We start from the raw sequence: 23138 nt of genomic DNA, 5'->3' as shown, positions 1-23138 counted from the left end.
TGGACAAGACTGAAAAAAACAAAACAGAATTATCTAGGAAAACAATAAGGTCATATTTCAGAGAGGTTAATGTTAGTTCAGGAGCAGTCAAGTATCCTAAATCTAGGGAAATAGGTAAGACCAAGTGCTCAGAATATCTGAGAATCAGGAAGAGTAACATCATTAGACTACCCAGATGAGAGGGGTTTATTCTATGCCCTGTTCCAGAGTCTAGTCCGGGTGTGGGTGGCCCTAGGCTCAGAAGGGAGGATCTGGGCCCAGGAAGATAAGAATGCATGAGAATCTTTGCCTTAGCTAAGGCAAGTACTAAGATAATAGGATTATCTTGCAGGTAGGCCTAGGGTCTCATTTAAGTGCAAATTCACAAATGAATGTGGTTGAACCCAAAGGTGTTAAATTGCCCAAATGAAAAAAGAAGGAACATTTCCCAGAATTATTTGTATGTTTTATCAAGAAACAGCAGCACCCTCAAGGGAGACATTTTTCTTTGATCATTGCCTAGAGTAAGTACTAGAGCTATTGGTTTCCAGGTCCTTAACTCTAGTCATGCTTTTGAATTACTGCAAAACAGTCTTCACGGTGTTGGATTTTTTTAACTTACTACTGCTTCCCAATACTTTTCTATTGTTCGACTTTTGGCGTAGTTATGGCAGAGATTGCTCAACAAAAATTAATATTTTGATGATGCATATGGTTTTCTCCCTCTCAGCTCAAGAAGCTCTTCCAGGCATTTCAAACAACTCAGAGGCCTTACCATTCAACATCCTTCTGGACCATTTCAATGAGTTTCAAAACATTTTATTTATATCAAAATTTGAACAACATTGCTGAGACTGTGATCCTCCTTGAATATTCCTTCTTTGCCAATGAGAAAACTAAGAGCTGAACAGAATTTCCTTCAGAAATTGAACGTCTTTGGATCTCAGCCAAGACAACATAATTCAGCCCCAATCCACTCAATTCCACATGGCCAAACATTACTATGACACATTGGACTTTCTCTGTGGAGATAACCTTGATGGCACACCAGACTTGGAGAGGCAAGTCTGTAATGGTGTACTTCAGGGCTCTAAAAATGTTCTAGTGGCTTTGAAAATGACATAGATGGCAAACTTATTAAATTTGGAGGTGACAGAAAGCAGGAAGGGGCCACAAATTTATAGAATGACAAAATAAGGATTGTTATCAAGAGGTCCGCATCTAACAAAGGTAAATTAATGAATAGGAATAATCAGTCACCCTGCACTAAAGTCTTTCTGTGATGCTTCTTCATAAACAAGCAGGTGACCCTGAAATTTTCAAAGCTAAAACAGTAGAATGTAAGATCTAGCCAGTCTTAGCAAGTTAGAAGGATTCTGAGGAAGCCATGATTATGGATTGAATGTCAGTTTCCTAAGGATCAACTAAGGGGGAAGGGAAGCGAGTAGGCATTTATATATCACCTACCATGTAACAAGCACTATGCTAAGAGGCTAAGTTTGGAGGGTAGAGGTTAAGGTTTGGAGGATAGAGAGAGAGAGAGAGAGAGAGCCAAAGAGGCAGGAGGATCTGAGTTCAAGTTCTGTTCCTCATACGAACTGGCCAGGTAACCCTGAACAAGTGCCTTCACCTCTCAGTGACACAGGTAATGCTCTAATACTCTAAGCTTCAGAACAGTTGCCTATCTGCACTGATAAAGGGAGTTTTCCCACTAGGAATTGCCTAAATTGATGAAATCACAGACCTAACCATATCCCTGCCAAAAACAAAGATCACCCTCAAATGGCCGACATTATTTCTGCACTGATGGCAAAAGGAGGTTGAGTGGGGAGAGTGTTACTCATACTAATTCCATTTTAGATTAAGTACAAAATTTTAGCGATAATGTCTAACAAACATTTTTATTTTTATATATTTTTATATATATATTTATATATATTTTTATACAGTGCTATATACATATCATTTTCCCATTTATAATCACATCTGCATGCAGGTTCTATAATTCAATAGCATAAGTATTGGGTGGAAGAGAAATGATAGTATTTTATGTGGAATAAAATTAAGGACTTTAGAGGACTTTAAACTTCATGTAAGCCCTGGGTACGAAGTTGCAGCTTAAACTAAAGAAAACCTAGATGGTGGAAATTACTTTATTGAGTTACCGTAGGCTAAATGTCTACTATGTACAAAGTATAATACACTATACTAAGAGAGAGAAGGCAGATGATCTGCCTTTGAAGGGCTAACAATCCAGTAGGGAGAGAATGAAGAAAACAAGAAAAACTAACACTTTATACATTGTATGTAATAATAACACAAGAAGAAAAAAATTATTACAGCAGAATAGAATGTGATAAGAGCATAAGGGAAATACAAAGCGTCAGGCCTGAAGAAAGAAATTATAGAGAAACCATGAATGATATGCAATCCAAAAGGAAAAACCTCCAAGAATTCTCCTGTCTAGTAGGAGACACTGTGTTCCCTGTGTTCCTGGTCTAGTGAGATATGTGTGTGTGTGTGTGTGTGTGTGTACATATATATATTATATATATATATATATATGTATATGTATGTATTACATTTGTGATTTCCTCCTACTGAGGTTATTCTTTGCCCACTACACTTACCAAACTCTGGATATCCCAAAGACTACTCAGGAGAAGATCTTTGTTCCCTTTTGATTTCAAGTAAATCTCTGTTATTCAAATATATGGATTACAAAATATGGTGTTCTTTCTCTTTCTGGCCCCTATGAAGAGTATAAAACCTCTGATCCAGCAATGTACTATTGAGTATATTCCCCAAGGAAGTCAAAGGCAGAAACAAAGTTTCATGTAATATATACAAAAATATTAATAGCAGAACTCTGTGGTGTCAATAAAAACCAAATGAGTACTCAACATTTGAGAAATGGCTAGCCGATCTATGGCACCTCACTGTGTTCCTTGGTATTGTATTGGATCATAGAATGGGTGAATCAAAGGAAGGGAAGATACAGGAGAAAATCCTGCTTTGGAAAGGAATTTCAACTTGATGATCTCTAAGATTCTTTTTCTTTTTAGAACTAATAATGGGTTATTACTTGTGGTGTGATGAATACTGAAAATTCAAGGAAACATGGAAAGAGTTATATGAACTGATGCAAAACTGAATTAGTGGGAACAAAACAAGAGTGCATTAACACAATGTAAATGAAAAGAACACAAAAAGGAAGCAGAATTCTAAGTAGAAATCCAGTGATGACACTACAGATCAGGGCTTCTTACACTTTTTCCACTCCCAACCTCTTTACATATTTCGGCCGCATTCCTTGATGTCAATGTGGACTTGAGGGCATGTACAGTGCAAAGTGCACATGCCTTGTGTTCATAGCCAAGGCTGCAGCGAAGGTGCACTATGCAATAGGGGCAAGGGCTGCCAGAAACACCTCAGATTCATTGCACATTTGATTTTTTACTAATTTTTGGTTGTTGCACTGTAATAGCAACCACACTGGCACACTCAGGATGGCTGCTAGCACAGGTTCTTAGATCTGCTTTTCTAATAAAGACTGCTCAAAAAGGGGTTAACAATCCTACTTTTAATTACATTCACTAGTTCACGGGAAGGGTCAGCACCCTGAATGTCAGAGAAAGTACAAGCAGAGAAAATACAGAGAAATTAAGCAGAGAAATTAGAACAACAGATAAGGCTCTGACTGCCTGAATCAAAGCAATATTGCTATACACTTTACATACACCACTGGATTGAGAGAGCCTTTACATCTGAGCAGTCAGGGATCTGGACATATGGCTACTCAGAGTCTCGATCAGGGAATCACAAGGTCCTTCTCATAGCGAGCCCCCAAAACAAAATATCAACTCCAAGTACAAAATATACTTCTCAGAGCCAGAAGGCATGACAATTCTTGCGACTCAGTGCATAATCAACTTAGTACCAAAAGGTGTGAAAGCCTTCCCACAAGCAAGCCTCCCCTAAGCAAGCTTCCCTTAATGGGCCCCACACGGGGCTTTTTAATGGGTGAAGAAGATCTTCATATCCCATTAACATTACATGCACATTCAGAAACCTTTTGCTGTTGCCAAATTTTCCATGACCCCATATGGGGTTGCAACCCACAGTTTAAAAAGTGCTGCTATAGATAGTGAAACTTAGCTTTTTCCTGTGGAGAGATGGAAGACTACGAAGTCAGAATGCTGTATACATTGACACATAGTGCTAACCATTGTGGTTGGTTTTCTGCTTAATTGTTTTTCTTCATTGCAAGGGAAGCTTCAATCTGGAGGAGGGAAGACTTCACTTGCCCTCCAAGAAACAATTACGAGGTAAAGACAAAAGTAGTCCAGCTAAGTGGGGCAGTGGGTAAAGTGTTGAGCCAGGAGTCAAGACCTGAATTAAAATCCAACCTCAAACACTTACTAGCTGTGTAACCCTGGATAAGTCATTTAACCCTATTTGCTCCAGTTTCCTCATCTGTAAAATAAGCTGGAGGAGGAAATTATAAGCTACTCCAGGGTCTTTGCCAAGAAAATCCCCAAAAGGGGCCACAAAGAGTTGTATACAACTGAAAATGACTGAACAACAACAAAAGACAAAAGTGATCAATAAAGCATATTTTCAAAAAGAAAAGGAAGAATTGAAAGAGATAGAAAATGCAAGAAAGGTGAGAGCAGAGTGTGGAAAGTGAGTATAGGGGGACACATCAAAACTAGCTGTATCTTTCATAGGCCTAGCCAAAATCCAAAACAAACCAGCAACAACAAAAAAAAAACCTGTGGCTTTGATCAATAAAAGAGAATCAATTAATCTGCTCCTTTTTCATGAGATTAATTTTTCATCCTCAATGAGGTACCCATGGAATAAAATACTGGAGCCCCAGAGTGCGGACATGTAACACTTTCCAAAGGGAGATGTAATTAAAATTCCCAAAGTCACCTCTTTATAACTGCATCAAATTTATTAGGTTTTTTTTTATCAACCCCTCCCCATCAACATATCAAAAATATCACAAGTCCAAGAAAGAAGAGATTTAAGAAGGAGAGTCTGGTTAGTTGGTATTATAAAGTGTTGTAAAAGGAGTCAGAGAAAATAGAGTTTAACAAAAGACCTTCGGATTTGGTGAATAGGAGGTCATTGGTTATCTCAGATAGAGGAGTTTGCATAAAGTCATGGGGATGAAACTCAGATTGTTAGTGGTTGAGAAATGAATGGAAGGTGAGAAAATTCACACAATGAATTTAAATTACTCTTTTGAGAAAATTTAGCAGATGAAAGTATGAGAATAGGACAGAAAGTAAAAGAAATAACAGCATCAAGGGAAGGATGTTTTGTGTGTTTGTTTTAAAGTTAAGGGAACATACTTAAAATTTCACTGAAAGAGAAAATCCAAATATCTAAAAAAAGATTATACATCATAATCTTCAAAGCAAAAATCCTCAAATCCTCAAAATATTTCTAGCATGTATTTGTCACTAGTAACATTATTCTAAAAATACAGTGAAAATACTTAGCTCAGCTGGTTTTTCCACTGAACTTAGCAATATTTTTTTTTCTAAAATAACCTTATGCTTAAAGTGAATAGCCACATGTGTGAGTCAATATTGAGGACAGAAGTATTCCAAAGTGCTCCAATTTTCTTCTAGGCCTAATGCTAACTATTCTTGGCAATAGTAGAAGATTTCTGCAAGCACTAATTTTCATTTAACAGACTAATTTGCAAAAATGGCAATTATAATCTGAGCCTCTGGTGATACTGTCTGAATCAAGGCTTGTTTACTCAAAGAAATGGTTGAGTTACTTACTCTGGACAGTCACAGTGGAAGAGGCCTTATGATCTTATGCTTTATGATGCAATGCAATGCAACTGTAGTCCTCCAAAAGCCAGGAAAATAATCTTATCCAAATAAGCCATTTGTGAAGAATTCAGTTATATCCTCTATTTATGGTCAGTAACGGAATTAACTTAGAACAATGTAATGTTTCATATTCAGACACATTTTCGAATATTTGAAGGGTTGTCATGTGGAAAAGATTAGGCTTGTTCTGTGTATCTCCATAGGGAGAATTAGCATAAATTAAGAGAAAATAGATTTCACCTTAATATGAAGAACTTTCAAATATTCTACCTGTTGGGAAAAAAAGAACATGAAGACACACCCTGATGAGGTAGTGAGTTACTAATTATTGTGTTCAAGCAGAGTGGGCTATTGTGTGACAAGGAAGATGGAAAGATAGAGAGGAAATTCCTGCTTTGGAAAGGAATTTCAACTTGATAACCTCTAAAATTACATAGATTTTTAAAAATAGTCCATATTACATTATGTTTGGTTTTAATTTAGTATTTTATTTTTCCCCAATTACACCTAATAATGATTTTCAACATTTTTTTTAAAAATTGAGTTTCAAATCCTCTTCCTCCCATCTCACATCACATTATTTTTAAAATAATTTCTCCAGACTGCCTATTTTTGATAGCTCTAATAATGATCCTATGACACAGATTGATAAATAGATATAAATATATACATATATACACACATATACATGTCCATCCACCCACATGTATACTCATACATATCAATATGATTATAGACATAGAGAGGGTGAAAGGGAGAGGGAGGGAGGGAGGAAGGAAGAGAGGGAGTAAGGGAGAGAGGAAGAGAGGGAGGGAGAGAGAGTGTGTTTGTTATAGATATCTTGATACATTTCTACATAAATCTATAGCTATTAAGCTGTATCACAAAATCTTGGAACTTCTAAAGTTAGAAAGGACATCAGTGGCCATTTAAACCAATCTCAGTCTACACAATAATCTCTCCTATTCTATCCATGACAAGTGGTGATCTAGAGTCTGTTTGGAAACTTCCAGTATACTGGCTAGTGAGGTGTTGGGGTTGGCAGGCACTGCCTTCTGTAGTAATTCCACTTCTGAATAATTCTATAATTTTATGTATACATATAGGTATGCATATCTCTATATAATATGTGTATGTATATGTGTGTGTATATATATATGTATGTGTATGTATGTGTGTGGATAGATAGATAGATAGACAGACAGATAGATAGATAGATAATATTTGTATCTCAAGAGTTTTCATCTTAAACAAGTGCTGCAGACAAACAATGAGCTGGGCCCAGAATTTATATGAAAAATGGAATAGATATTTGGAAAATAATGTGGCACTTTTAATGACAAGCTGCTCATGATGTCAAGAGCCAATCTATTTTGATCGTAATATTCTTCTTGTAATCCTTTATGCCTGTCAGTCATGTAACATTGTGATCTGAGAAAAATCAGAATTGCAGGTGATGTAAAGAGCTACCAAAAGATTCATGGTAGAACTAAGCAGGCTGCCACACATTACCAGAAATGCCCTGAGCATGAGAAGTGATATAAAAGACATCTTCAGTGACATGTGATTGGAAATGGAGAGTAGACACTCAAGCAGTGAGTGTTAGGGATAATGCATGGAGTGTCTAAGTTTAATTAATTAATTAATTAATTAAGTCTAATATATTGATGTCTAAATAGCAACAACAAAAACAAAACAAGGCTAAACAAAACCAACAAGAAGATATCTAAAGCACTGGCTAATTCTTATTTTGAAGAGTTAGGGGCAAACGTACACAATTTCACATTAATTTAAGTCAGGCAAGGACATGTTATCATCATATCCTCGAATTGATGAGACCTTAGTTCTAAGTATCATCTGTCCGAAAAGTAAATATTTTCATTAGAAAATTTTAAGACTATTAAAGCACACATACCCATATTCATTCTCTGTCTGTCTCTCTGTCTGTCTCTCTGTTTCTCTCTCTCTGTTTCTCTGTCTATTTGTCTATCTCTCTGTCTCTGTCTGTCTGTCTGTCTCTCTCTCTCTCTCTCGCACACACACACACACATACACACATACATACACACACATACCACTGCCATCATCACTTGGTCCCAAAATTTGCTAATGCAGGTTTCATATTGCCTTCATTATATTATGTAAATAGATGCAGATATAGATTTAGATATAGAGATAACAGTGATAGATATCTGAATATTATTCTCACATTGAAATTCATACTCCTTGAAGGTAATTAACCAGTAAACATTTATTAACCACCTCCTATGACATTTTTTTTGTATCCTAGGCACTTAGCCTAATACCTGGCACACATTGAGTACTTAATAAATACTGACTAACTGGCAGCATTACCACCAACACAGGAAGTTTGTCCTTAGGATATTCCAAGAATTTACACAGAATATTTCCCTGTTATTAAGCTTTTGGTTGGGATGTGTCTCCCATTGTGTGGTATTCACTCTTCATATACCTCATTTATAAGGTCCGAAAATGCTGTTGGCAATGGCATCAAACCCAGGAGAATTTGTAAACAGTACATTTTGACTACCTTCTCTCCACCCCCTCTTCTAGCTCTAGACTATACTCATACTGAAGGTATAAGATAGAACAACATTGATTCTTTGTTCCATGAAGTTGTCAGATTTCCCTTTGATGTATAGCATTATCTCATTTTAAGTGAAGCAAATCTAAGGCCTTGTGTCTGGGTCCCTTTAAAATGTCATGGGTCGGGGCAGAGCCAAGATGGCAGCTGGAAAGCAGGGACTTGCGTGAGCTCCCTACCAGGTCCCTCCAAAAACCTATAAAAATGGCTCTGAACAAATTCTAGAACTGCAGAACCCACAAAATAGCAGAGAGAAGCAGGGATCCAGCTCAGGACAGCCTGGATGGTCATTGGATGAGGTCTATCTGGCACGGAGCCTAGGGGAGCAGAGCTCAGCATGGGTGGCGGCAGGACCAAGCAGACCAGGAGCCAGGAGGAACAGGCCCTAGCACCCTGAATCAGTGAGCTGTGGCAGTTACCAGACTCCTCAACCCACAAACACCAAAGACAACAGAAAAGGTTAGTGGGAAAAGCTGCAGGGGACAGACTTTGGGGTTCAGCCACTGCCCCAGGGGCAGCGGGGGTGGTTCAGCTACAGAACTTCACCTGCAGTTACTTCCGGCCCCAGGCCCACCTGGTGGGAGGAATTAAGTGGTGGATCAGAGCAGGAGTGCAGAGCCTGCTTAAGATTTGCATCAGGTCGGGGTAGGGGGTTCTTGGGGAAGGAGGAGTGCTGGAGTGGCAGAGCTGGCTGTATAGAAATAGCTCTGAAATCAATGGCACATCCCCTCAAGCTTGGAACAAAGTACTCTTTGCTCTGCAAGCAGTCATACCCCACTGAAAAACTCAAGGGTCAAGTAAGTTGGCTGGGAACATGGCCAGGCAGCAAAAATGCACTCAGATCCAGTCTCAGACTTTGGAATCTTTCTTTGGTGACAAAGAAGACCAAAACATATGGCCAGAAGAAGTCAACAAAGTCAAAGAGCCTACATCAAAAACTGACAAGAAAAACATGAACTGGTCTCAGGCCATGGGAGAGCTCAAAAAGGAGTTGGAAAAGCAAGTTAGAGAAGTAGAAGAAAAATTGGGATTAGAAATGAGAATGATGCAAGAAAACCATGAAAAATAAGTCAATGACTTGCTAAAGAAGACCCAAAAAAATACTGAAAAAAACATTGAAGAAAACAACACCTTAAAAAATAGACTAACTCAAATGATAAAAGAGCTCCAAAAAGCCAATGAGGAGAAGAATGCCTTGGAAGGCAGAATTAGCCAAATGGAAAAGGAGGTCCAAAAGACCATTGAAGAAAATACTACCTTAAAAATTAGACTGGAGGGGCAGCTAGATGGCGCAGTGAGTAGAGCACCGGCCCTGGAGTCAGGAGGACCTGAGTTCAAATCCGGCCTCAGACACTTGACACATGTACTAGCTGTGTGACCTTGGGCAAGTCACTTAACCCCAATTGCCCTGCCAAAAAGCAAAAAAAAAAAAAAATTTAAAAAAAAATTAGACTGGAGCAAGTGGAAGCTAGTGACTTGAAGAGAAATCAAGATATTATAAAACGGAACCAAAGGAATGAAAAAATGGAAGACAATATGAAATATCTCATTGAAAAAACCACTGACCTGGAAAATAGATCCAGGAGAGATAATTTTTAAAAATATCATGGGTCACTGCCGCAATATAGAGTCACTGAGATCTTCAAAAATAGGTTAAGTATCATTGATTAATATAGATTCTAAGGGGAAACATTTAAAAAGCTCTTCCCAGAGCTACCCTTGGTTAACTTGGATAACTGAGCACAATGAGAGCCTGCCTACCAAATCTGTGGCAGAACATCCAACACACCTGGAAAACTGGAATTCTATTCAACTTATTTGTGAAAAATCTTGATGTGATGTCCCATGAACTGATTGGAGCAGACTATATAAAGGTACCCCAGCCTACTCTTTTATCCATGGATGCCCTTGTACCTATGATCCTGTCTATCATAAGGGTAAGGGTTGACTAGCAGAATACCTTATTTGTACAGGTGAACTTAGTCCACTGTAGGGATCAAAATATAATTCTTTAAGCATGTACTTGAAGAGGGGGGAAACTAGATAATAATTCATATGAAAAAGGTTTCAGTGGACTACAAATACAGTAAGTGTCACAGTTTGATATGACAACCAGAAGAGCTAAATAAATCTAAGTTGAATTAATAGAAGCACACCTCCCCCAAGAATTGGGCTGATATTCCTGCTTAATTTTTCCTGGCCAGATCATAGGTGGACAATCATTTTGGGTTCTGAGAATCATGTTTTAGAAAGAAGCCACCTGAGTCTAGAGATCACCGAGAAGATGACCAAGACAGTAAGCAGATACAAAATCATGTTTTAATCACTGGCATGCATAGAGTGCTTTCAGGCTTGCAAAGAACTTTCCAAACATTAACTCATTTTATCCAACCCTACCAGATAGGTGCTGTTATTTTTCCTAATTTTCACATGAGTAAACTGAGACAGATAGAACATAAGTGACTTTCCCAGGGTTAAACAGCAAGTGGCTCAGTCCACATTTAAACTTTAATCTTCTTGATGTCAAGTCCAGGGCTCTAACCACCACACCACCTAATTAACTCTGCTGATATTCTACAAGAAATGTTTGAAGGAACCAGGGAATTTTTGGATTACAGAAGAAGAGACTTCGGGAGACACCACAGTATTCAAATACAGAATGTTTCAATAATTTTAATTTAGTTTAATGCCCTAATAGCTTTTCCAACTTTGGGGACATTCTATATCCAAAGGTTTACTATGTAGAAGAGGGATTGGCCTTGCTATCTTTAGTCTGAAGGACAAGGCTGATTCCATTGAATAGAACTTTTTATATATAGTTCGGTTCAACAGAAGGAAAAAACTTCCTCAAAATTTCAGCTGTCCAAAAACAGAATGAGAAGGCGGCAGTGGGGAGAGAGGGGATCGCAGAGGGACAGTGAGTTTCTCATTACTAGAAACTACAAAATAGAGGCTTCAGTTCTTTTTCGGGCATGTTGTACAAGTTAACCTCAGAGTTCCTCTCCAATTCTGAGGTTTTCTGATCCTTGGCTTCTAAGATTTGGTATGAGATGATTTATAAGGGCCATTTTAGTTCTAACATCATTCAAGTCTTCATTTCAGAAGATAAATCACTAGATGACTTTTTAATTATGTAAACAAAGCCCTGCAGATTCCAGAATCAATTCATCTTCAGTCAAGGCATCAGCATATGTGCCTAAATTGTAAACTTATTATAGCTATCTGTATTTTTCTTGTTACTTCGCTTGACTATAAACCCCATAAAGGCAGGGGTTCTTTATTAACAAAATGTTTTATCCCTCAGTATAATAATCTGAAGGTAGTAGCTATTTTAACAAATATCGAATTTCAATTTTCTTCACTGAAATTAAGGTTGGAAGAGCAACAGCAGTACTTTTTTTTTTAATACTGACACCATGACCAAATTGAAAGAATGCTAGATTTAGAATGAAAGAACATAAATTTGAACTCTGATTTAGACTTGTAAATTTGTGATCATAGGCAAATCACTTTAATTCTTAAAGTAGCTAGGTGGCACGGTAGATAGACACAACCCTAGCCTCTACCATGATGTGGAATACAACTCAAGACTTTACTATGATTTAGATTTCTTTTTTTACATTTTAAAATTTGTGACACTCTCCCTATACAAAAACCTCACTGTGGCTAAGTTTCAATGATTCAACTTTTCACAGAATCTGAATCTCCTCATCCTGCTCCCAAGGAGTGGGTCTTGCTGATCACTTAGAAAACTGAGGCTTCCGAGAATAAAACATGAGGAGGATTCCTGCTGATTCTTGCTGGGGCAATAGATAGGGACCACTCTACAGAAGGTGCTGTTTCAAGGAGAGGGAAGAGAGGAAACACACGATGAGTTGATGAGAGGCTGAGACCCCCAAAAGGTATTACATATGTTTTTATGGAATTAACAAACCACTAGCATTGGCATCATCAAAATGGGTACAAGGTGGCCCAAGGCCCATTGGCTTTCACTGCAGCCTGGCTGGGTTAGTGCTGAGGAGGAATGAGTTATTTTTTTGTGGGTGACACAATGAGGAGCAGAGACCTCCATGGCAAGTATCCGCACCAAACACTCCTCTGGGTGATCATCAGCTTTCAGAATGGCTAAGTCTGTCCCACTAATGGACAGAGCCATGCCTAGAGACCCCACCAGGCAGGAGGGGGTGAGCTTGATAAGGAAAGCTGGATTTTGTATTCCACAAATTTACAAGTCCAAGTAAGACAAAATGATTAAAAAAATCAAACAACAAAATGCACAAGTTCCCATAATGAAACCACCGGTTCTTCTGGTCATCCCCATGCTCTTGGTCCTCCTCAGCTGCATGTATTTCCATGGTTTGTGGGCAAGCAGGGGAAAGGCATGCCTCCAGTCCCTCCACACCCCATCATCCATACATGCTCACAGCCATAGCCAAGCTACAGTTCAGGGTTTCCTTTGCACTGTAGCCTGGCATGGAGTTTAAAACTTGAGACTGAAACCCAGACCTGTTGCAGACACTCCTTGATTGGTGGTGGTGAGGTGGAAGTTCGTATCTTTGAAGTCATCATCCCCCAGCTGGATGTAACCAAGTCCTCATTCTGGAGGGAGGGGCTGGGGTAGGCTTAACCTTCTGCTGCTCACTCTTGGCTGGCCATGAGGGAAACAGGGAAGGGTCAATGGGAAGGGGGGTTTCTTGGAAGTAATCATGCTTCGGACTGTCTACTACATTGATTCTCCCATTTGGGTAGTAAGTCAAGAACTTAACAGGCCAAAGCCCTGGTCAGAGAGGAAGGCACCAAATCTTTTTTTTTTATGAGCTATTATACAGATATTTTGTAAAGGTCATTTTTTTCAGTGCTGGAAGGTCATTGCAACCAGGTGAGATCTTTTCACTTTGAGTTCCCAGGTCCTCAAAAAATGTGTTGATCTGGTCAATCTCTGATTTACCTAGGAACAATGGCTTCTGAGTCAACAGTTCTCCAAATATACAGCCTACTGACCACATAACTATTGCAGTGGAATATTCCTTTGCTCCTAATAACAGCTCTTGGGCCCTGTACCACAAGGTCACCACCACTAGTGCAGCCCGAAATCACCAACTTTTAACATGCCTGTGTGACTGAGGGGCAGGTTGGAAGTCTTCAGGTCCTGGTGAAGAATCCAGCTGTCATGAAGATGCTTTACCTTCTGCAGGAGCTGAATCATCAGCATCTTGACTTCCTTTGGCAAGAAGGACTGCTTCATGGCCTCCCTCCATCTCTTGAGGTCATGCTCCATGAAATTCACCATGATGTAGATCTTGTCCATGTTGCTGCCTACCACAATGTCTGGGACAGTGACAATGTTTAGGTGCTGAGCTTTCAGGATGGTATTGATTTCCCTGAGGGAGATAATTGGGAAACCTTCTTTCTCTTTTTCCTCCTTCAACTGTTTCAGAGCCACAATCCCCTTAGTCTTTTTGCTCTTTGCTCTGTATACCACACTATATATGCCTTCTTTGATCCTGTTTAGATACTGGAATTCTTCTACACTCAACCCTGGAGGACAGGGAGATATTTGGGGATTTTCTGCTTCAACTCCATGGGAGATAAGGCTGGAGAGTTGGAAAAGTAAACTCCTTCTCCTGTGGAGCTGGATTGCGGTGTCTCCTCTACCACTTTTTTATCTTCTTTACTCCCTCCCCAATCTTGCTCAAACTTTGATTCTGCAACAACGAAGATATGCTTTCCTTTTCTTATCTTCCTCTTTACTCATTCCTTTAGCAAACTGCTCATACACTTCCCCAGAAATGCTACCTGATTCCTCCTCTTCTTCAAATTCCTCACTGCTGCCTTCTTTTTCCTCCTGACTCTGCTGATGAGGATTGAGTTGAGCTGATCTTCTTCCCCTTGTCACTGATATCTTGTAAATCAGAAAAGGGATCTCTCTTTTCCAGTTTGTCTTCTTTGACTGATTTCTTTCCAGCCCCTTGCCCAAATCTCTCTTGCTGCTGGTGTAAAGTGCTTTGACTCCAGTGATTTATTTTTACTTTGTCTCCATAATCTTCTTGCACTGTTCTGTGCAGAAATTTATCTTCTGGCCTCAAACTCATTGCACCCATCTTCTACCCATCTCTCCAGCTCCTTCTGTTTCATTGGCTCTTTCTGCTATCTTTCACTCTTTTGCCCTAGCTGTTCAAGATGATCTGTCTCAATCCTGGAATGTTCTCAAACCATCGCCTTCATTTTCCTCTTTTCCCATCCCCTCTGAGTTTTATCCTGCTCCTCCCAATGCTTTTTCTGATCTTTATGTTCCCTCTCCTCTTTCACACTGGATTGCTTCCTCCACCCCCCACCCCCAACTAACAACTGTGATGCTGACATTTTCCTTTCCTTTTCTCATCTTTCCTGTGATGAGCTTTTTCCTTATGTGACATTTGTGAGTTGGTGTGATGACCAAGAAATCAAGAATCTTCTGCCCCATAGGGTGAATTCCTGATTTTTATCCCCATGCTGTGATCACTCAACTCCCCCTCTGCAAGGGAATCCCAATTGGAATCCCAATCATCAGAGTTTTTACTGTGTTTTACTTCTGCTTTCTTTTCTCCTTCCTTTCCTTCTTTTCCTGAAGAATTTCATCTAAAGGTTTCACTTTTCAAGAATCTTTTTCATTAGGCATTTGAGTTAAGACACACACCACAACTACAGCCACTGCCACCATCTTTGCCACTGCCACCATCAAACAGAAAACTGAGGAGAACCAGCATTTACCTTTCAGGAGAAGCATGTCACTTCTGGCTGTGGGAGGCCTGGTGACATCAATTTAATTTTTTTTCATATAAGTTTTTTAACTCAATTCAGAATGAAGTTTTGAACATTAAAATTGTCATTTTTAAAATAAATGTTTCAGTATAAAAAATGGACACAGACTTGAAGTCAAAAAGTACTGAGTTGAAATCTTCCTTTAGGAAAGTCACTTAACCTCTTTCTACCTCATTTTCCTTATCTGAAAAAATGGGGATAATAATAGAAACTACCTCACAGTGCTATTATGACAATAACATTAGATAATATTTGTAAAACATTTTGCAAACCTTGAAATGCTATATAAATGCCAGCTATTATGTGTCTTGAGTTTCTTCTATGATATTAAAGTCCTCCTTACCTCCTTAATCTTTCTAAGTTTATTTTAAATAAATGGTTTATAATTCAAAGGTGATATAAATGTAAGTTATAGTTATTAAATTACAGACTATCATGTAACACTAAATCAAGTGTTGACCCTGAAGCCAGGAAGATCTGGGTTCATGTCCTGCCTCTGACATATACCGGATGTGTAACCTTGACAAATTTTCTAACCTCTCATAGTTGGTACAGTGGATAGAGTGCTGTGTCTAGAATAAGGAAGACTCATCTCCCTGAGTTCAAATCTAGTCTTAGACACTTACTAGCTGTGTAACCCTGAGCACGTCACTTAACCTTATTTGCCTTGGTTTTCTCACTATAAAATAAGCTGAAGAAGGGAATGGCACACCACTCTAGTATCTTTGCCAAGAAAGCCCCAAATGGGTTCACAGAGAGGCAGACATCACTGAGAAAGGACTTAACAAACAACAACATTTTGGAACCTCTAATTCTACTTTTAAAGGAGTTGTTTTCTTCAGTCAATTTTTGTGCTTCCTTTTCCAAGCTGTTGACTATTTTTTAATAATTTTAATTCCTTTTTCCAGTTTTTATTCTACCTCTCTTACTTGATTTTTAAAATTCTTTTTGAGCTCTCTCAAGAGAACTTTTTGGCCCTGAGAACAACTGATATCACCCTTTGAGACTTCACATATAGACACTTTGACAATGTTGTCCTGTATTGAGTTAGTGTTTTGATATTCCCTGTTGCCATGGTAGCTTTCAATGGTCAAGGCTCTTTTCTGTTTTGTACTCATTTTTTCAGCTTATTCCATGACTTTTAAAGTTGACTTCTGCTCCTGGAGAACAGGGAGCACTGTCCCAGGCTTATTTTGGGGGCCAGGGACCTCAGGTGCTTGTGGCTTGCCCACTGCATTGGGGGTGGCTCAGCCTAGTGGCATCTGTTGTGCCTGAGTTCCAGGGCTCACAATTTGCCTTCTGCAATGGGGCTTGAGGTCTTCTAGTTGGCCTGCTAAGCCAGGACAAAGGGGCCTGGGTTGCTGATCTGTGCTGTGGCTAAGAGCCTCCGCATGGCTTGTCTGGATAACATCTGCCCTGGGCTGTACTCCCCTTTTACACAAGTGAAATAGACCTTTCCTAAAGTCCTTATCAGTTATCTTAAGCTGGAACATTGTGTCAATCTTTTTGTGGGTCGTGTTGCTCCAGAATTTGTTTAGAGGCTTGACCTAATGTTGTTTCTGAGGCAAACTGGGGAGAGCTCAGACAACTTCCTAGCTTCTCTCCACCATCTTGAATTCACCCCTCATTGTTATATATGTGTGTTAGTTCCTTATAAATCTTGGACATCAAACCCTCAACAGAAATAACTGATCTAAAGATTTTTCACACTCCAATCAACTATTACCTTCCTTTCCAAGCTGCATTAATTTGGTTTGTGAAAAATTTCAATTTCATTTAATTAAAATTATTTATTTTATTTTTATGCTGGCCTCTATGTCTTGTTTGGTTTATGAATTCTTCTCCTAATCATAGCTTTGAAGATAACCTGATTTGGTTCTCTACTGTTTTTATGGTATGACCTTTAATATTCTGGTTGTTTCTGCTTTGGGAACACTATGATATATAGTATAGTAGAAGAAAAGAGTTAATTTTTCTATAGTATTTTAAGGTTTGAAAAGTGCTTTACATATATATTATTTCATTTGTTCTCACAGCAACCTTTTGATGTAGGTGTTATTATTATCCCTTATTTATAGACAAGGAAACTGAGGCGCTGAGAGGATATTTAACTTATAAAGGGTCCACAACTCTTCAGTTTCTGAGGCATGATTCGGATCTCATTCTTTCTCACTCCTAATGCATCACTCTATCCATTACATCACTATTCCCTCTCATTTTAGAAGATGATCTAATCTTAATTTCTGCCAAATTGCTTTCCAGTGAGATTATGCTGAAGGACATAACAGAGTTTGAGAGGAATGAGAGATGGGGAGAGGTAGCAAGAGGAAAATTACTAATCAAATATAGAATGGGGGAAGAAACAGTTAATCAGTATTTTCACTCCCCAAGATCCTAGCTGAAAGCAGTGTCAGTGTAAGGGAAATGATTTCAGTTTCTTCAGCTTGTCACTCCAAATACTAGGAAGCTTGGACTGTGGGCAACCAAGTGGCAGGGGGAAGGGTGTATGAGCCAGGTAACTGGTCAATAAATAACTGGAGAAAGTACATAAGGGATGGGATTCTGAACTAACACCATACTTCAACCAAGCTCAGTACACAGGAAAAGTTCTGGATTTGTAATAGAAGGACATGACTTCAAATTCTGGTTCTGCCATCTGTGTGGGCCTCCATTTCTTCACTTATTAAGTGAGGTAGTTCAAGCATATGTCTTTCAAGGTCTCCTTCAACTCTTAGTCTTTGATTCTTTCAAGATGACAGAGAGGGCAGTGAGTGACACTCAGAAGGTATCCTGCACATGAAAATTCTGACTTTCTGCAACCTTTGGGTGGTCTGAGGTTTGGCTTGATTATACAAAGGAATGGTGACTAGATTTCCCCCATCTATTGTATAACTTAGCTATGTTCGGTTGTCACATTCCTTCAATTTGATACTTCCTCTCCTATCTCTATGTTTTGGCTCTAAGGCTGTCCTCCATATCTTCAATGCTCTGTCTTAAAATCAGCCTCTTGGTTTCTCTGCCTTCCTTTCACATTCATTTCAAAGTGTACCTTCTAGAAGAGTCCTTTACTGCCTAACAACCCTCCTTCCCTTTCCCGTTGAGATCAATTTCAATCTATTCTTTATGTCTCTAGTATGTACCTAGATATTTACATGCTCTTTCTCATTATAATGTATGCATCTTTAGAAGAGAGCAGAGACTGGATGTTTTTATTTTTGTTTTAGAATTGTTTTATTTTTTCCTTATTTTTTTAATCCCTAGCACTTGGCACAGAAAAATAGTAAGTGAATAAATCTTTGTTGACTAGCTGATTTCTATAGAGAGGGGCAAAGTTCAAATCCTACCTCTTTCCATCTATGTGACTTCAAGCAAATCCTCTAACATCTCTGGGCTTCAGTTTACCTCTATATAATAATGAATGTCATTTCCAGCTCTGCTTCTATGATTCTATAATTGCAGAAATAACAACTAATATTATTCACCCCTATGACTGATTGATTTTTGTCTAACTCAGAATACATGTGGAAGCTGGCTGCGGGTTGAGGTTAAATGTAAATCAAAGTCCTGGAACCATCTTAAAGGGTTCTAGAGTACTTAAGAATAACTATGGGTTGATTAATCTACATTCTATTCTATGTGGTGCTAGTTTAAGTCAATGGAAGTATTTCCCCCAATTACATGTAATTTTCCTATGTATAAAGAGCATTTGAATGTAAATCCCTACCCCCCTTACCCTAGTAATGCATTTGAAAATCTTGTATTTTTCTTTTGGAAGGCATTCAAATTTATATTTCAGAAATGTATGCCATAATACTACCAGCCTTTCCAATTGGGACATGATATCTTCTAGATGAATTCATTATGTACTTCTTTATGCCCCTCACAGCAAATCGCCTGCTGTTTCAAATTCACACACATATAGAATTCTATTTTCCCTTTGGTTCTTTTCCCAGTTTATCTTAATTAGCATCCAAAGCTTCCATATGCACTGAAACTGCATGTATATTATACAATTTCTTAGCATTATTATAATTCTTTTTAACTGTGCAACAGAAACTTTCTTACATTACAAAATAAAGCCCAGTTCAATCAACACTTGTTTTTAATGGCTTCAGAAGATGCCACATAATTCCTAAGGGTGAAAAATCCAGAGGATGCACACAAGGCTTGGTAAAGTTTCTTGATGGCAATGGAGGGCAGTACCAGAAAGTTACAACTGTTAGGGAGAGCCAAAGAAAATTCTGGCTTTTACATTTTCCTTAACTTACTACCCCAAAGTGGGTAGCAGTTCAAATCCATCCAGACTCTGCAAAATGTTCTTAGCAATCTCATGTGTAGATGATTTTTTAAATCCCTCATTTTCCACTTAGAAAAGAATATAATTAGCATAATGTTTATGACTTTCAAGTCCAGTACTAGTCAGAACTCACCCGTCTGGTATTGACTGCATACCTCAATACGTCAATATTTCAAGGGTCCATGATTTCACTGGTATGGATACTTCCTACACTAGTGGCAATCTCAGACCTTGTATCACTTAACACCTCATCTTTGGAGAGTTGTTGTGGCATTAAAATTCATTAGTCTTTCATTAACCTGGTGATTATTGTCTGCAAACGGAGTTAGACTGGTCTCAGGGAAAGAGACATACAGTCTGTGATGCTAAGCCTGTATTCATAGTCTTTTAAGTGTGGTATGGGAGGCAGCATGGCACAGTAGAAAGTGTCCTGGATATGAAGTCAGAGGACCTGATTTAGATTTCTTAGCACTGCTATTTATTTATTGCATAACCTAAGGCAAGTTACTGCCTCTTTAGACCTCAGTTTCCTCATTTGCTAAATGAGAAGGTTAGACTAGACACTACTAAGGTCACTTTCATTCTAAATCTATGGTATGTAACTCATCACCAGAGCTTGCTTTGCCCATTGGCATAGCCTTGGGGAAACAGTGGCCACCACCACACTGCAAAAAGGTATCTGGGTGGAAGATTAAATTAGAGTTTGCTTGGAATAGAAAAAAAGCAAAAGTGAACTCACTTCCTTTCAGCATAGGAAGGATACATATTCAATCAACCAACAAGCATTTATTAAGCACCAACTATGTGTGAAGCACCACGTTAAGCACTTGAGATAATTTTTTTAAATTGAAATAATACCTGTTCTCAAAGAGATTACAATCTAATGGAGGAGACTATTGCATATATAATTAAATATAGAATAACTATAGAGGAAATAAATATAAAAATATAAGGTATTTAAGGAAGGGAGGGCAGAGATAGGAAGGGGGCAGCAAATATTCCATGGAGAAAAATTCATGGAAATAAATTTCATGGTACTTAATCTGAGTCTTAAAGGAAATCAAGGATTCCAAGAGATAGAGGTAAGAAAAGGGTACATTACTGATGTGTTTTAGGGATGGAACAGAGGTCAAGGAGAAAACGTTGGTGTAAAGGCAGAAGATATGAGACTGATTATAAAGAACACTTATAAAGAACAAAGGGAAGACCAATCTGGACAGATCACAGAAAGCAAAAGTGAGGAATAATGTGCTAAGAGTCTGAAAAAGAGGTTGGGGAAAATATGTGACGGGCTTTAAAATATAAACTAATTTAGGTTTTTTTTTCTCTTGGGACAACATAAAAATACTGGAGCTTATGGAGTAGAGGAATGATATATTAAGAGCTGCCCTTAAAGGGATATCCCAACAGAATAGCCTGGAATACAGAGGGATATCAGGTAGGGAGGCCAATTAAGAGTCTATTGCAATAACCTATTGCAGAGAAAGTGAAGACTGAAGCCATCAATTAAAGTGGTGGCTGTGCAGAGAGAGAAGGGATCAGATGCAAGAGATATTGTAGGGATACAAAAGATGAGATTTTGTGGATGATTAGAAATGTGGGGTAAGAGGAAGATGGATAACTCATAGATTAGAAAAATGGGAGCATGGTGGCCATGACAAGTATTTCAGCTGAAATAAGGAAATTTGTAAAAGGGGCAAATTTTGGAGGAAAGGTAATGAATTCTCTTGGCTGCATTGAGGTTAATATATGTCTGGAAGATCCAGTGCAAAATGTCCATGAGACAGCTGCTAATGAGCCTCAGGGGAGAGACTTTGGCTAGAAATATAGATCTGGAATTCATCTGCATAGATATCAAGCTGGATTTACAATGATGGTACATAAATCTTGTCATTCCTAGTGATGTAGAAATGAATTTGAACTCACTTCTTTTTGGCACTTTAGATTAACTAAAACAGTTCGTGCAATATAGATTAAGCCCTATAGACCTCAAGGATTAGGAGGAGGGTAGAGATACAGGACAGTTTCCTCCCCCAATTTCCCACCAAATAACCTGCTTTTGGGGAAGCTCAGTAGTACAAGCGGATAGAGCACTAGGCTTAGAATCTGAAAGACTTATCTTCTTGAGTTCAAAACTAGACTCACACTTACCAGCTATATGACCCTGGGAAAATCACTTAACCCCTTTGCTTCAGTTTCCTCATCTGTAATAGTGGGTTGGAGATGGAAATAGCAAAGCACTTCAGTATCTTTGCCAAGGAAACCCCAAATGAAGTCATGAAGAGTCAGACATGGCTGAAACGATTGATTCAACAACAACAAACAAAATTCTTTGTAATTATTGATTATGCCTTCCTAATGCAGGAAACTCAGCATTGGGAAATCTCATTATGTTAGAAGACTGAATCTGCCTGTTACTCACATCTCACCAATATGTTCTGCCTTTCTGATTGGAGCTTTTGACTGTAGAGTAGGGCCATCAGCTCCAGGGCTTCTATTTAAAGAAGGGGCTCAGCACAGTTTTTCTACCCATTTCCCTCCAGTTTTTAAACATGTTTGGAAACTTTCCATCATGCCCTCATGCAGAAGACCTCCCACCCCACTAACCATCGCCTTTCAGCTTCCCTTTTTATGTTGACTCTTCCTATAAAATTGTTAACCCCCTGAAGGTAGGAACTGTCTTTGTTTTTATTTGTATATGGATCCCAGATGCTTAGCACAGAACCTGCTATGTAGCAGTCATTTAATAAATGTTTATTGACTTCATGACTGACAGCAAAGATTTATGGACATACAACAAACTCTTCCTGCCTGAACTCTTTGTTGAACATTTTAGGAGTGCTTCACTGGCAACTTGAATCTTAGCATTTTGTTGCCTAACCATCTACTTTTTGTATCACTCATATCCCTCATCTGAATTTACTAGAAACCCAGGTCTAATACTATAGAACAAAGTAAACCTGTGAATACTCATGAAATAGTCATGGACACAGATACAATGCTCTGGAAGCCTGGTTGTTATCCTTCATTCACCAAAAGGACCAAAGTGACATCACTATGCTAGAATCAAGTTACAGTGTGTCCAGCTGTGGCTGATCAGACCAATACCAGATTGGAATGTTCTACCACAAGTCAGGCACAAATAGCCCACATGAACATTTGGGGTGCATTCACTAAATTTGCACATCTAGAATTTCTTTTGAGCTACTTCAATTCTGCTTTCCTCATAGAGCAAGTCACCTTCTCTGATAAGGGCACATCATGCTGAGCAGTCTTGTGCCAGTGTCTCCCATGTCACACAATCAATTCAAAGTTCTTAAGAGAAACCTTGAGAGTGTCCTTGTATTACTTCTTCTGACTACCATGTGAATGCTTTCCCTGTGTGAGTTCTCCCAAAAATAGTCCTTTTGGCAAGCATATGTTTTGCATTTGAACAACATGGCCAGCCCATTGGAGTTGCATTCTCTGAAGTAGAGTTTGAATGCTTGGCAGTTTAGTTAGAGAAAGGACATCAGTATCTGGTATTTTATCCTGCCAGGTCATCTTCAGAATCTTCCTAAGACAATTCAAATAGAAGCGATTCGGTTTCCTGGCATGG

The 23138-nt window shown here is 38.7% G+C and overlaps 1 pseudogene; it reads right to left on the bottom strand.

The window, feature by feature from the left end:
- Window positions 1-12922: 12922 nt before the first annotated feature.
- LOC118839201 lies at window positions 12923-15100 on the bottom strand (annotated as a pseudogene).
- Window positions 15101-23138: the final 8038 nt, after the last annotated feature.

Source organism: Trichosurus vulpecula, chromosome 2, assembly GCF_011100635.1.
Source record: "Trichosurus vulpecula isolate mTriVul1 chromosome 2, mTriVul1.pri, whole genome shotgun sequence".
NCBI lineage: Eukaryota > Metazoa > Chordata > Mammalia > Diprotodontia > Phalangeridae > Trichosurus > Trichosurus vulpecula.
This window is presented reverse-complemented; position numbering and strand designations above follow the sequence as displayed.